At 33.3% G+C, this 14,541-nt stretch overlaps 1 pseudogene; it reads right to left on the minus strand.

Moving 5' to 3' along the window:
- Positions 1-8,670: 8,670 nt before the first annotated feature.
- LOC132030343 (uncharacterized) overlaps positions 8,671-14,541 on the minus strand; it is a 56,541-nt pseudogene continuing 50,670 nt past the window's right edge.

Genomic DNA, 14,541 nt, shown 5'->3' on the forward strand with positions numbered 1-14,541 from the left:
ATGTGTGCGAAATTTTTAATACAGTTTTCATACACAAATTTTGAGCAAACTTTGTAAGACTTGAGCGAGATATAAACATTTCATACACAAAATTTTGAGCGATTTTTTTAAGCGTTAAATATTGTATGAATGTTGTATACAATATTGTTGTAGTTATATTAATTTTCCAAAAACCTAACATGAACGTTATATACGAAAAATGTGAGCTAAATTCTAAGCCTTGAGCGAGATATACATAATTCATACTGTTTTTATACACAAAATAAGCGAAAGCTTTAAGCCTTGAACCAGATATATACATTTCATACACAAAATTTGGAGTGAACTTTTTAAGCTTTGAGCGAGATATATACATTTCATACACAAAATTTTGAGCGATTTTTTTAAGCCTTGAGCAGAAAAAAATTAATTTTTTAAAAATAAAATATTTTTTTTTAAAAAAAAATAAAAATTTAACTTGAGCGAAAATCTCGTATATATTTTGTAAGATTTTTATTCCTATGTTTTGTAAACTGAACAGTGTCGCTATATTTCGTAAATACTTTTCTTATTATGTACATATAGGTCAATCTCCCTTTTTAAAAACTACATGTTACCAATGGCCATGTTTATCGCTCAAGGTTCTCTCTCAATTTTCTCTGTTTAAATTCTCGCTGGTACATCTTTCATTGATTTAATAAGTGAATGTAATGTCCCTTAAATTAGCTACTGCATCAGCACATTATAATACATGCATCTTCACTTTAATAATGCAGTTAATTCTTAATTAATCACAAAACAATTCACAAAGGATAAAAGCAATAGTATGAGTTTAAGAGGCACTGAAAAATAGCAAACTCCCAGTACATGAGTTTGACCAAAATTTAAAAAGAAAAAGAACAAAATTCCACATCAGAAAACCGACGCAAAGTACTTAAAGTCAATATACACTACAGTAATTCACTCCGACGACATACAGTATGTATATAAACGGAATTGTACGTATACGTAGCTGCATTTTCTTTCGGAATCCCTTAGCAGTGCTACAAAAAGTTTTTCTATTTTTTTTTCAATTAAAAAAAACTAAGTATTACAAAGCCAGAACACAAATAAATTGCAGAGGAAGGATCAAACATGGTAACTCTTTTACGAAGAATTAAGAAGACTCGATGACCTATAGGGTGTGTTCGGTACGAAGAAAAATGTTTTCTTGGAAAAAAAAATTCAGGAAAATAAGAGAGTTTCTTACTTGTTTTCTTGTGTTCTTTACGTAAGCAAAATTATTATCCTATAAGTATTGTGTATAATCTAGACAACTACAATGGGGTAATTGTGGGGTTGGGGTGGGTGGATGGAGGGGTGAGTTCGAGGGTAGGGAGGAGACAATCAATGTGGGGTAAGGGGTAGGAATAAACTTTTTTAGGTCTTGTTGTACTAAAGTAGTCGAATGCTACTCGTGGAACTTGTTTTCCGAACTTCTATTAGGAAAATCATCTTCATCATTTTTAAAAAACTTATTTTATTAAAGGAAACTATTTTCAAAAATTTTGACCAACCGAAATTAAACATGTTTTTCAGAAAATATTTTCCTCCCTGCCGAACAACCCATAATCAATTATGAACTCGGTTTTCGGAACTGTCTATGTCTGTTGAATTCATGAATTTTTGATAAAACCATATCAATCGCTCTGAATTCGTGAATTTTTTATTAAGCCAGTTCAGTTGCTTGATGAGTGTGGTATAAAGCAACTGAGTTGCGGAATATAAGAAAGAAATGACATAGAGAATGGGGCGGAGTGAGGGGAAAAGAAGTGACATGAAAGATGCCAATGTGAGAGGACCAAATATGGAGGCTAAAAATTGAACTATTTTCGCGTAGTTTGAGTCGGGGGAGATTTTTAGCAAAGCATCGTGAGAAAAACAGTAAATGAGGAAACTCGTGACGGCTAAAAACATCTCAGGAAAGTGAGTCTCGAAAGGCGAAGTGTCACAGCCTTGGTACTTGAGCTGCAACAGTGCAACCATTGTTGGGGAAATGAGAGCGAGAAGCAGTATGTGTGCGTGCTGAGGCGGAGGCCTATATTGCTCGGCCAGAAAATCCCTTGTTCTTTCTATAACTTCCGCCATTGAGGAGCCAAATATTCTTCCTTTCTTCTTTCAGTCTAATACCGCCGAAGACCATTGCTTATTTAATTACGATCGAAAAGAGACTTTGGCGATTATGTCAAAACTGTATCATTTTCATCAGCAACTCCTATATCTAATCATATTTTTAGACACATAATAAATTTTTATTATGAACTTTTTGCATTTGCTGAGTTTCTGAAATACAAAACGACAATTCCTGTATTGAGGGTAATATTTCCATTTATGCACTGGCTTCATAAACATATCCCTCTAGAAATCCCCAATTTGTCTCTTTTGGGTTTATTCGTTGGACATTCTACGATAGATCTCTTAAGTTGTCAAATTAAATAACTTTGGTTTAAAGAATATTTAAATTGAACTAACCCTTATAGCTTTATTGAAACCTGAGATTCCAAATTTCATGTTTTATAGGCAAAGGAATTAACAAAATTTGCATAAATGAGTTCAATTTGCAAACTCAATTGTATAATTTCATCTGACTCATTGACCGTCATTACACAAGCAAACTCAATTGTATAATTTCTCTTCCTATTTGTATATAATAATGCTGAATAAATTTCATTTTTATAATCTGATTTTCATTTTGTTTATCCTTGTCAACGAATTAAATAAGTGATTAATGATGCTTGTAGCTTTTGTACATATACATCAGCTCTCTTCAATGGGCCTCGGAGGTTAATCATTTTATATTCCAAAACTCACATAACCATTTAGTAGCAACTAGGCTAGCTATCATCTAGTGTTGATTTATATTTTGATATTTGTGTTATGAATTGTGGTTGAAAGATACTTGTTAATATGAGAAGCTTTTTAATCTTATTTTGTACAGCCACGGAGTCAAAATTCTTATTGTACTAAAGAAATTCAAAATATAAAAAAGTAAAATGCAAAAAAGCTAAGAGATTCAACATCGCTATATATGTAAGATATAATTTCAACCTTATATAATTATATATACAGTATAATTTTTCCAACGAAGAAAGTTGGATGAATCCCTTGCGCCACTATATCTCCAGAGTGAAATTGGCCGGGTTTAGTGCACCTTTAATCTATAATATATGTTGCAAAATTAAATTCTAGTACATAGTTGCCTCTCTTTTATTTTGCTCGTTCTAATCTTCAAACAAAGGCAAAACACAGATTACAAGGTTATTATTCAAGTGTTTTAATCGGAAAAAAGGACAGAAAAAGGAGGAAAAGGTCAAACATGTACGCACACACAAAGAGGGGAAAAAACAAACATAATTAAATAGGAATTATGTTTAGGGGCCTGTCCGTACTATTCATGAATTTATGATAAAGCCAGTTCAATTGTTTGTTGAGTGTCCCATTAAGCAACTGAGTTGCAGTGTATAAGGTAGACATGGCATAGAAAAGGGGCAAAAGTGAGGGAAAAAGAACCGATGAGTAAGATGCCAATGTAAGAGGTCCAAATATGGAGCCAACAATTTGAACCATTTTAGCATAGTTTGAGTAATTTTGGGGACTATGGTTTGACGAATTATTTAATCTTAGCTCGGCATCGTAGGAAAAGCAGTAAACGAGGAAACTCGCGATGGCCAAATACATTTTTATAGGATGGACTTCAAATGGCGACATATCAGTGGCCTGGTACATGAGCTGCAGAAGTTCAACCATTGCTGGAAAAATGAAAGCAGCTAGTGTGTTTGCGCGCTGAGGAGGAGGAGGAGGTAATGTGAAGAATATGTACTGCTCTTGAGAACAGTTCATAATGGTGATGCATGTGAAATTGAGTTGTTGTCCATGAAGGTAACTTCGAGAAATTCTTGTTCTTTCTATAGCTTCCGCCATTTAATTGAAGTATTACAGGTACAACTGAAGGAGGAGAGAGAGAGAGATGACATAGTCTTTTAGGGAGAAAAGGCCATAAATAGTCCCTGAACTATGGGAGTAGGTCTAAAATGGTCCCTGAACTATACACTTACCGGTTTTAGTCCTTTAACTATTCAAAAACTTATCAAATTTGATCTCCGTCTATTTTTTTATACAAACAATGACAAACTCATAAACCATCGTGAGATTAATCGTTAAACCATTCCTCGCATTCTCTCTCTCCCTTCCCTCAAGTTTGTTCTCTAACCTCAACTTTTTTTGGTTCAAGATCTCTCTCGCATTTCGTAACCGACGAATCATTGTTAAAACCGACAAAACCGACCTAGTAGGTCGGTTTTGTTAAAAAAAAAAAAAAAAAAAAAAAATCGACGTCTCATTTTAAAAAACCGACGGCCTCATAAACTCACCAAGTTTATGAGTTTGTTCGCCGTTCGTATAAAAAAAATTTTTGATAAGTTTTTGAATAGTTAAAGGACTAAAAATAAATATATAGGTAATGACCATTTTAGACCTACTCCCATATTTTAAGCGACTATTATTACTTTTTCTCTCTTTTAGGTGACGAATACGGGTTTATATAATCAACATCTGGAAACCGGGTCCCACAGAATTTATCCATGTTACATGTGATGACATGGGAAGATTTAGATTAGGCTTAATGCATATGCAGCGATCTAAACTTAGTTCTTTTTTTTTTCGTTTTCGCATCTTTTTTGCTCTATCAATTCGTCTCTTAAGTGTTCATTAAACTCTATAAATGTGATTTTTATTAGAAGCAAAAAATAAATTGTAATAAAGGTAAAGTAATATTTTAAACGTGTGGTATTATATTTAGGTCATGAGCGTGTCGATTTCGTTATTCCGCTCTTTCAGATTAAGAACTGCCCTATTTTTTTCCCGTCAATTGCTGTTAATCTTAGCTAAAAAATGACATAATTAAATTAGAATATATATTAGTATGTTCTTACATTAAAGATAATACTATGTAAGTTGATTGTAACATGACAACTTAAGGATGAGTTAATTTAATAAAATAAAAAAAAAAAAAAAAATAAAAAAATTCAAGGGCTGCATATGCATTAAGCCTTTAGATTACTACTTAGTAAAGGACAGTCCTAAGGACGATCGTAGAGTTTTGTCGTCCTCAAAGATTTATTTTGTGGTTCTTGTCCATTGGTCTAAATTACTTTTGTCTTTAGACTAACTTTTCAAGTTCATGTGTAAACTTTTGTCCTTTGATATTTGGAGTCGCTCATCACTTTGTTTGGATAACCCTTTAGTACGGTAGAAAATAGTGACGTACAACTCAAAGTCGGTTTTAATTTATGTGTCACTTCTTGTTTTTTTAAGAGTCGATTTAAATAATTTTGAAGTCAAATTAAATTATATCAACTTAATATTTTAAATCAAAATTTAGATGTTAAAAATACAAAAAGTATTATAAATTGTAATGTTAACTTATAATTACTCCCTCCGTCCCAAAAAAATTATCCTTCTCTAATTTGGCACAAAATTTAAGAAATAAAATTTTGAAATATGTGATCCAAAACAAGTCTTTGATATTTGTGTGACTGTAAATTTTCTCATAAATTTAAATTATTTCTAAATATAGAAAGGTGACAATCTTTTTGAGACAGACTAAAAAGAAAAGGAGGATAATCTTTTTGGAACAGAGAGAGTAATATTTTTAAGCACAAGCTGTATATGAAGAACTAATTGTTTCTTGAGGTTTTTATTTAATTTTTTGGTTTTTTCCCCATTAATTTCATCTGAAACTAAGTTTAGATCACCACATTTAACTAGCATAAACTCTTGCTACATGAAATATTATGAATGAAATCAAAATTTAATAAATACCAAAAAAGTTATTTCATCTCTAAATACAGAAATTATATGCTCACAAATTCATAAAAATATTAATATTTTTCAATTTATGATTTCCACCAAGTTGTAATTATTATACATAATTTACATTATGTTACTTTACATAATGTCAAACCCGTTATATTTGATAAACTTTCTGTCAATCTTCCTTCGTCATAAATAATTTTTTCCTTAAAAATTATCAAATTAGGTTACTAAGAAAGTTTAATAATAATGAAGACTTATCAATAATACATATTTAACGTGCCATTGAATTGTATTAATTACACGGCAAGAAAATATATATAACAAATTGTATTTCTAAAATTAAAATATTACTACTTTTATATCTTGAGTTTGGATCTGAACTCAGCACGGACTTAACGTAACTAGTTAATATATACTGGAAAATTTATTGTGACATTTTGAGTAAAGGGTGCTGATTACCAACCAAACGTTTGACCTGAATACGGGTGTATTTATACTTAACTAGTTTATACTCATTTTACCCCATTTTTATACCTTTAACATTTTGATATCGGAAAGTAGAGTCGTCAAAATGGGTTTGGTCCTTGAGGCCAGCCCTCTATAAAGGTTGGGTTGGGCTAAGATTATTTAAGCCCATTTAAATTGAGGCTTATAAGCCCAGCTCAAATTAGTCCGCTGGCCCTTGAGGCCTGACCGAGGCTGGGCCGAGGCCGGCACGTGGGCCAAAAATCTATTTAGATTAAATTAAAATTTAAGAGAATATTATGAAAAAAGAAGCAAAAAATAGGAAAAGTAATTACCAAATAAGTTTTTATATTTACACAATACTTTACTCGCTGGCGTTAAATCCTAATCACCAAGCATATAAGTTGTATTCATGATTGCAAATTTAATTTTAACATAAAATTTAAAAGAAAATCGAAAAAGAAGTAAAAAGTAGGAATAGTGATTATCGAATTAGTCTTAGTATCATACAATACTTTTCTCAGTTAGCGTTAATAGGAATACTTTTCTCAGTTAGCCTTAATAGGAATACTTTTCTCAGTTAGCGTTAAATCCCTATTACTAAATTCTTAATCACCAAATATACCCTAATACTAAAATTTCTAATCACCACATATAAAAATTGCATCCATCATGAAGTTGTCAAATTTGTTACTCAAATTAGTAGTTGAGCATTTCTAATCACCACGTATAAAAATTGCATCCATCATGAACTTGTCAAATTTGTTACTCAAATTAGTAGTTGAGCTTTACCAAATTCAAAGAGGTAATGTTATTAAGCGAATTTAAATACTAATGATTAGTTTATGAAACGTAGTTATTTGATAATGTTTAACTAATTAAATTTGCATATGGTATCGTAGACGAAGATGGAGATGTTAATTAAGACAATTTTATCACAAACAGATTCAAATGTGCTTGACAATGTATGTGTTGAATATGTTGTAAGTTGTCGTAGAATTACGTACTTCCATATAATCATATATTAGAAATGTTAACAAATTGGTATACTTAAATGTTAGAATTTAAATTGAAAAAAGAATTGTTATAAAAAATGTTGAAAAAAAATGATGAACAGTGAACCTAACCCTATTGCACTCGTTAACTTATAGGGGCTTATTAGCCATTTTAAGACCCATTCAAATGAAGGGTCGGCTCGCCCCAGCCCATCAAATTCCTTGGCCAGCGAGGCTTGGGCTGGGCTGGCCCGTTTTGATAGTTCTATCGGAAAGTTAGTTGAATTTGTTCTTATGTCATGCTTTAGGCCTTACGGAGTTATTTGAAAAACCCAGCACTCAACCTCGAAGAAACTACTCCTTCCATTTCAAAATGTTTGTCCTAGTTTTGATACATTCTATATATCTTTAGTTTAAGATCACAAAATTCAAAAATCTTATTTACTTTCTTAAGTTCAGTGCTAAATCAAAACTAGACAAACATTTTAAAACGGAGGGAGTATATATATATCAACCTCCGATTTTGACCTGACACTTCGACTTTAGTGACTTTTGGATAGGTTGATAATACATTGTTAGAAAAGACTCTTTTCTCTTTCATCCTTATAGTATCTTTTTTAAGTTTGTACTAATTTTCACTTTTCCTTTTTATTTATTTTCTTGATGTTTACACAAAATTATTTGCAAAAATTGAATAGAGGATGGTGGGATTAATAGTCTGTCTACCCAAATTTATAAAATCTGCTTATTTTGAAAAATAATATGAGTTAGAAACATGTTTCTGGAAAAAAAAATTTTAGAAAGTAATAATTTTAATATTATAAACAACAATTTTGTGCTTGAACAAGCTTTCCAAAAATTCTTTTAGATAGAATCTATTTTTTTCAGCTTCTGATACTTCCTAAAAATACTTATTTTTTTACTAAAAAAAGTATGTTTGACTTCGCGGAAGCTTGGCCAAACATGTTACCTACCATAAAAACAAAAAAAATGAGGATATAGTTTTGGCGCACGATAATAAAACTAAACTTGCATAAAATTTTATTTCTCTTGCAATGTCTCAACATAACAACAGTAAAATCATAATAAAATGCAAAATCCAAATTGGATAATCCAATGATTAGAATTGTAATCTGATGGTTGTACGTCGATCTTGTTCTGCGACTTCAATGCAACCTATCAAAAGTCATCCCTTGTTTCAAATTTTTCTCTTCCACTGTTCGCAGCCCAACCTCATTCGTAAATGAAAACCAACATATAACAGTATGCTATTAAAATTTTCTTTTTCTTTTCTTCCCTCTTATGATTTGTACGTATACCACGGAACTAAGGGCTGCAATCACTGAATTTCATCAGTTTGATAAAAGTGCAAGGGCACTTTCTTAGATCAAAGTTTTCTCAACCTAGCTTTCAGCATAGAATTAAAAAATCTTTTCAAAACCAAATCATTCAGGTGTTATGTACCAAATTAGTTGAATATCAGTTTTGAAATGGAAGCCAAAAAATAATAAAAGGCAAATTGACATAAATAACCGTCCACCTAAAAAATAACTTACAAATGTTCATTGGCTAGCGGATGTAAATATTTTAGCGGGGAGACCAAATGTGTAACTCCCCCAAAATAAAATAAATTAAACAAGAAACAGAGAAAAAGTCGAGAAATAGTCCAGGTCATCATAGTTATTGCTTATGGTGCCAGCAGCCACAGTAACAAGGCAACCTCTCTAGTATTCTAGGCTTAAAAGGGTGACAAGCAAGGGTTTCTCAGATGAGGAAGACCAGCTCTTGCTCCCAATGCTCTGCATCCAATAGCTGCCTGCAACCAATCAACAAACCACAAATTAATTTCTCTTTGATCTATTGCCTAAAATAATATTACAAACGACAGTTCGTTGCCGGTTGCACTAAGCTCCCGTTATGCACAGGATCCCGGAAATGATGTTTCGATAATGCTCCCTTGCTCTATAATACTAAGCCCAACATTAGAAGTACGTATATTTCATGTTTACTTACCACTTGAGCAGCAAAACTCAACATCTTTTCTGGTGGAAAATTGGCACAGAGAGCTGCAAATACATCAAAGAAGACTATCATGAGATAAGACATAAATAACAAGGCACAATTGCACGATCTAGTCACTTGATATTCGCCTACCAAGAATAAAAAGATGGGTCTTTTATAGGACACTAAATGAACCAAGACAACCGTCATGGAAAAAGAATTGAAACAGGAAAGGTTTAGAGAAACTATTAATCCCTAGCAGCCACAAGCATACGGAGAGCAGCAGAGATGCAATCGTATGTCACACTACTATAGTAAGAAAAGTTGCAGCAAGAACAGGCGATAAAGAGGGTGTAGTATAACTTCACGTACAATAAAGAACTGCTCCAACAAATGCATCTCCAGCACCAGTTGTATCAACTAGTTCCGAGGACGGTATCTTTTCAGCTGTTCCAACCAGAAGCCTACCACACACAGTCCCAACCCCTTTGGCATGCAGCTTTGCTACATCCTGGAAGAGTACATATATTTTGGGCTAAGTTATCAATGCCCTGATAATCTTTTAACTACTCTAGCTTAAATTTCATTGGAAGCGACAAGAGATCTATTAAACAAAAATTAATTTTTCATCTGAGAGTGATACAGTTACATGAATACTCAAGAACAAGAGTGGGCTATTCATATTTCTTAAGGACCCAACACAAGACATGCACAAACTACGTACCGAAGTTTTGCATGTTGGCATGGTTGAGGTAGTATTATACTCTGCTTTATTTTTTCAAACAAGTCATCAATATCAACTTCTTCAGGCTGGACATCCCCTGCAAAGATACTAGATACATGTTATGAAGCAAAGGCTGATTCTATTATATCCGAAAACTTCATTTACCAAGATCAAAATACTCGAGAATTTTCATGACAAGAATAAACAGCAAGCTAGCATACCAGTTTCTGCTCTTTCTAGCATTATGCAGCCATCTTCACCCAGTGTCACAATTACAAATTTGGCGCTTGGCAGCTTTAAATGTAGGGAAACTAGTCCACCTGCTATAGAAGAAGCCTCGGTCCATATCGGAGAGGCAATACAGCTTTTATCAATTTTCTCACGCTTAACTTATGAAAGACTCAAAGAGGACTTCAAATGTTTCAATGAAACTGGGAAGCAAAGGACAACATGTTGTAGCAATCAAAATGTTCAACAAAGGAAACATTGAAGTGCAGTTAGCTGAAGTAAATAGCTTGCCTGTGGAAATCTTGTTGAGCAAACAATGTAGGTTGCCAAGTGTAAAAGCTCATCCAACCCTTCTATTTTTCTCTCTGCGTCGATCACAATAGGTATATTCCTTCGATATGCCTGCACTAGATATCAAAAGACATACACTTTATTCCATTTGGCTGAAAATATTCAGCAAGTCCTGAGGCATTACAAACAAAAGCTAGAAACAGAATTATGCCCATAGCTCTCGGTCAATCGGAGCTTAGTGGAAGACTAGAAGTATGATCAGAAGTTGATTGTAATACATTCTATTGGAAAGCATAAGCTCAAATTAAATGATAAAGAAGACCAATTAAAATTACCTCTTGAGACACAAATAAAGCAGTTTCATGCAGTACCCCATCAGTATAGACAAGTCTCACACCGTCCAATGCAGATAACAAACTCGAGTCTGGCAAATCATCAGCTACCATGAGCGGATACCCTGGAGTGTAGATGGAAGTCCGTGTTTTCCTGAGATATCATAAAACAAATGTAGCTTCATCAGAACAAGTGACACAGACTAATATGCAGTATAGACAGTGAACTTAAACGACCTTCCTTTTTTCTCCTAGAAAATATAACAGAAAGAAATTCCTTGTGCGTAAATTAAATAATCTTGCTATTCCAGACACTTTAACCCAAACAATATATCAGATGAATGTGCATACAGCATGAATTTGAAAACATGTTTTATTTCCCAAAAGAAAGCGAAATAAATGCCTATAAAACAATCACTAAAATGGCAATAAGCACAAGGTGAGAATACTGACGTTTGACTGTCAACAATGACGTAAGATAATGTGAATGGCCCCCTTCGGACACCTGAAACCAAAAGTATAGCCTGAAGCAAATTATGTTATAACATGATGTTAAGAGGAAAATTGGATGCTTCAAAGATTTTAATTGATTGGATAGATGCAGCAAGCTACAACATCCTCGCATACAAGAGAAAAGGGTAAGACATACAAAAACATTCTCGGTTTAATTGTGGCTGGCTCACCACAATAAAAGATGTATCAATGCCATCAGCTTCTAGCTCATTCAGTATTCTTTTCCCTTGAAAGTCATCTGCGACCTACTAAAACAATTATGGGAAATGTAAGGAATATTATTCAAATAATTGTGGAAGGATAGGACGTGCAAAGTAGACGAGAATACTAAGAAGACTATGAAGGAAGGCAACCAACTATTTACAACTTCTTTTTAACAATAGTGACAGGAACAGGAAAATAAAAACCACACGCTTAGCTCCGGCCGTCTTGATTTGCTAGAGAGTGTTTTATGACAATGATCATCCTTCTGGATCTCTTGGAGAATGGATTGGAGAAAGTCAACCTCTTATCTCAAAATTTTGTAAGAACTATATTGAGATTAGCGAAGGGAGCCTTGGCGTAATCGGTAAAGTTGTCACGCCATGTGACCAGAGGTCACGGCTTCGAGCCGTGAAGTCACCTCTTGCAGAAATGCAAGATAAGGTCGGCGTACAATGACCCCTTGTGGTCCGGCCCTTCCCCGGACCTCGCGCATAGCGGGAGCTTAGTGCACCGGGCTGCCCTACTTTGAGATTAGAGGTTGACTGTCTCCAATCCATTCTCCAAGAAATCCAAAAGGATGATCATTGTCATAAAACACTCTCTAGGAAATCAAGGTGGCCGGGTTTATGTGGCACCATTTCCTTTTTAATCTGTCCCAAAAAGAATATCACCTTTCTATAATTAGAAACAATTTAACTTTAAAATTTCCTTTTTATCCTTAATGAAATGATTAATAGCCACACAATTGTTAAGGTTCATTTTAGACCACACATTTCAAAGTCTTTGTGTCAAGTCAAATGGTGTCACATAAATTGAAACGAAGGGAGTATACAAGGCTGACAACAATGATACAAGTTTATTGAAACAAGTGAAACCGTAAAAGAATTTGAGACATTTGTATCTTAATCAAGAAATATACACAAAAGTTAAGATCAACCAAAAGATTTCACCATTGAAGAAAACATCTTATGAGGGAAAACATTTAATATAAAGTTGAGACCTTTGATATAATGCTTGGAGTTAAACCCAAACGAGCTGCACTAGTCATAGCATTCCCAGTATTCCCATCTCCTTCAACCTATACACAACCAAATAATCCCTTGAAAATTTCAATTGAAAATCAAGAAATCGAGTTCCTTATTCAGAATAGTAGACCAAAAAAAAAAAAAAAAACTGAAAGCTAGTGCTGCGAATCTTATCATCAGGCTTAGGATAAGAATCAACAGTAACCAAAAAGTCCAATGCCACCATCCCACAACCACCAAAAAAAAAGTTATTTAGATAAACCCAATCCAATAAAATCTTAAGTGATACTCCAGCCCCAAAATAAGTGTCACTTTAGCAAAAATCACGTGAGTGGTCTACTAAACTACCCGTACATATTTATTGTAGATGTTTTTGAGAATTGAGTAATATTAAAGAGAACTGTGTTAAGAGCATAATTGGAAACACATGCCAATTTTTATCTTGAATTCGTACGATAACACTTATTTTGGGACAAACATTATCAAACAGCTAATAAAGAGGACTAGAGGAGTACACACAACAATGATGTTTATTGGGATTGTTGACGTAGATGGGGTTGAGTCAATCGACATTTTGACCTTAAATTTTCTGCAGTAAGACAAATATCAGCTCAGTTAACACAAAAATAGAAAGACCCAAGTTGGAAATTTTAAGGATTTAAGTTCTTGTTGATTCTATGAAGGACCTGGAATAAGAAAGAGTGAATCTTGTTGGCATGTGAACCACGTGGAACAAAGTGTAACGTCGTCATAACTGCGAGATGAGCAACTCAGCAATGGCGTGTCTGTTTTTGGGAGCTGTCTGTTTACAGATGCAGAAAGCTTTGGGGGTGAAAACATAATATGATAAACTTGGAGAGTCAACTGACAAAGGTCAAGTGAAAAGGGATAAGCGTGATTAAGAGGGTGTTTGAATTGGCTTATTTAAAATGTTTATTGGCTTTAAGCTTTTTTTTTTAATTTTTGTTGTGTTTGATAAAGATAAAAAGTGCTTAAAAGTATTTATTTTTAGGGCAAAAAGAGTATAAAAATAAGTCAAAAGTTAAAAGTTGGGTATTACTAACTTATGACTTTTAGCTTTTAACTTACTCCCTCCATTCACTTTTGACTTTGCACGCTCTATAAAAATTAATAAATGATGGATGTATTTTATTATAATACCCATATTAATTGGTGTATAGTCTCATTGGATTTGAAAATGATTTAGAAATGAGTAATTAATATTAAGAGTAAAACAAGGAAAAAAATTTATTTTCTGATATGTTAAAATGAACAAGTAAGAGAAAAAATTTATTTTTAGAATAGTAGATAAGTAAAAGTGATCGGAAGGAGTATAAACTACTTTTAAAAGGCTAATCCAAACACCCTCTAAAAATGCATTTGAGTCAATCCAAAAATTAAAGACCAGTGCCTTTGAATGACAATTGTGCAAATGACCCGCCACAATTTGCACGATTGCCCTTATACGGTGGTGGTTTTTAATTTTTGCCCCTCAAATTGCTTATCTTTAATATTTGCCCTTCGCCTAAAATTTCATGGGTTTCAGCTTCAAATCCCCGCTCTGTAAAAAAAAAAAAATTACAATGCAGAATTTGCCTGCAAAATCTCCTCAAGGCAGAGTTTGCTACCTTATAACATAGATTTTCTACCTTAAGGCAGAGTTTGCCTTCAGGCATAAAGCAAAAGTAGAGTTTGAATTCAAAATTTTGTCTTGCCATTTTTTTTAATTTTTGAATGAGTGGGGATTCGAACTCGAAACTCATAAATTTTTAGACAACGGACAAAAATTAAAGACCAACAATTTGAGGAGCAAAAATGAAAGACAAGTGCTTTTGAAGGACAATCCGCGCAAAAAATGCAATTTCGCTTCCATTGGTTGATTAAATCAAATATGAAACATATAAATATACATATTATTTAAAAAATATAAT

The sequence above is a fragment of the Lycium ferocissimum genome, chromosome 9, assembly GCF_029784015.1.
Source record: "Lycium ferocissimum isolate CSIRO_LF1 chromosome 9, AGI_CSIRO_Lferr_CH_V1, whole genome shotgun sequence".
Lineage (NCBI taxonomy): Eukaryota > Viridiplantae > Streptophyta > Magnoliopsida > Solanales > Solanaceae > Lycium > Lycium ferocissimum.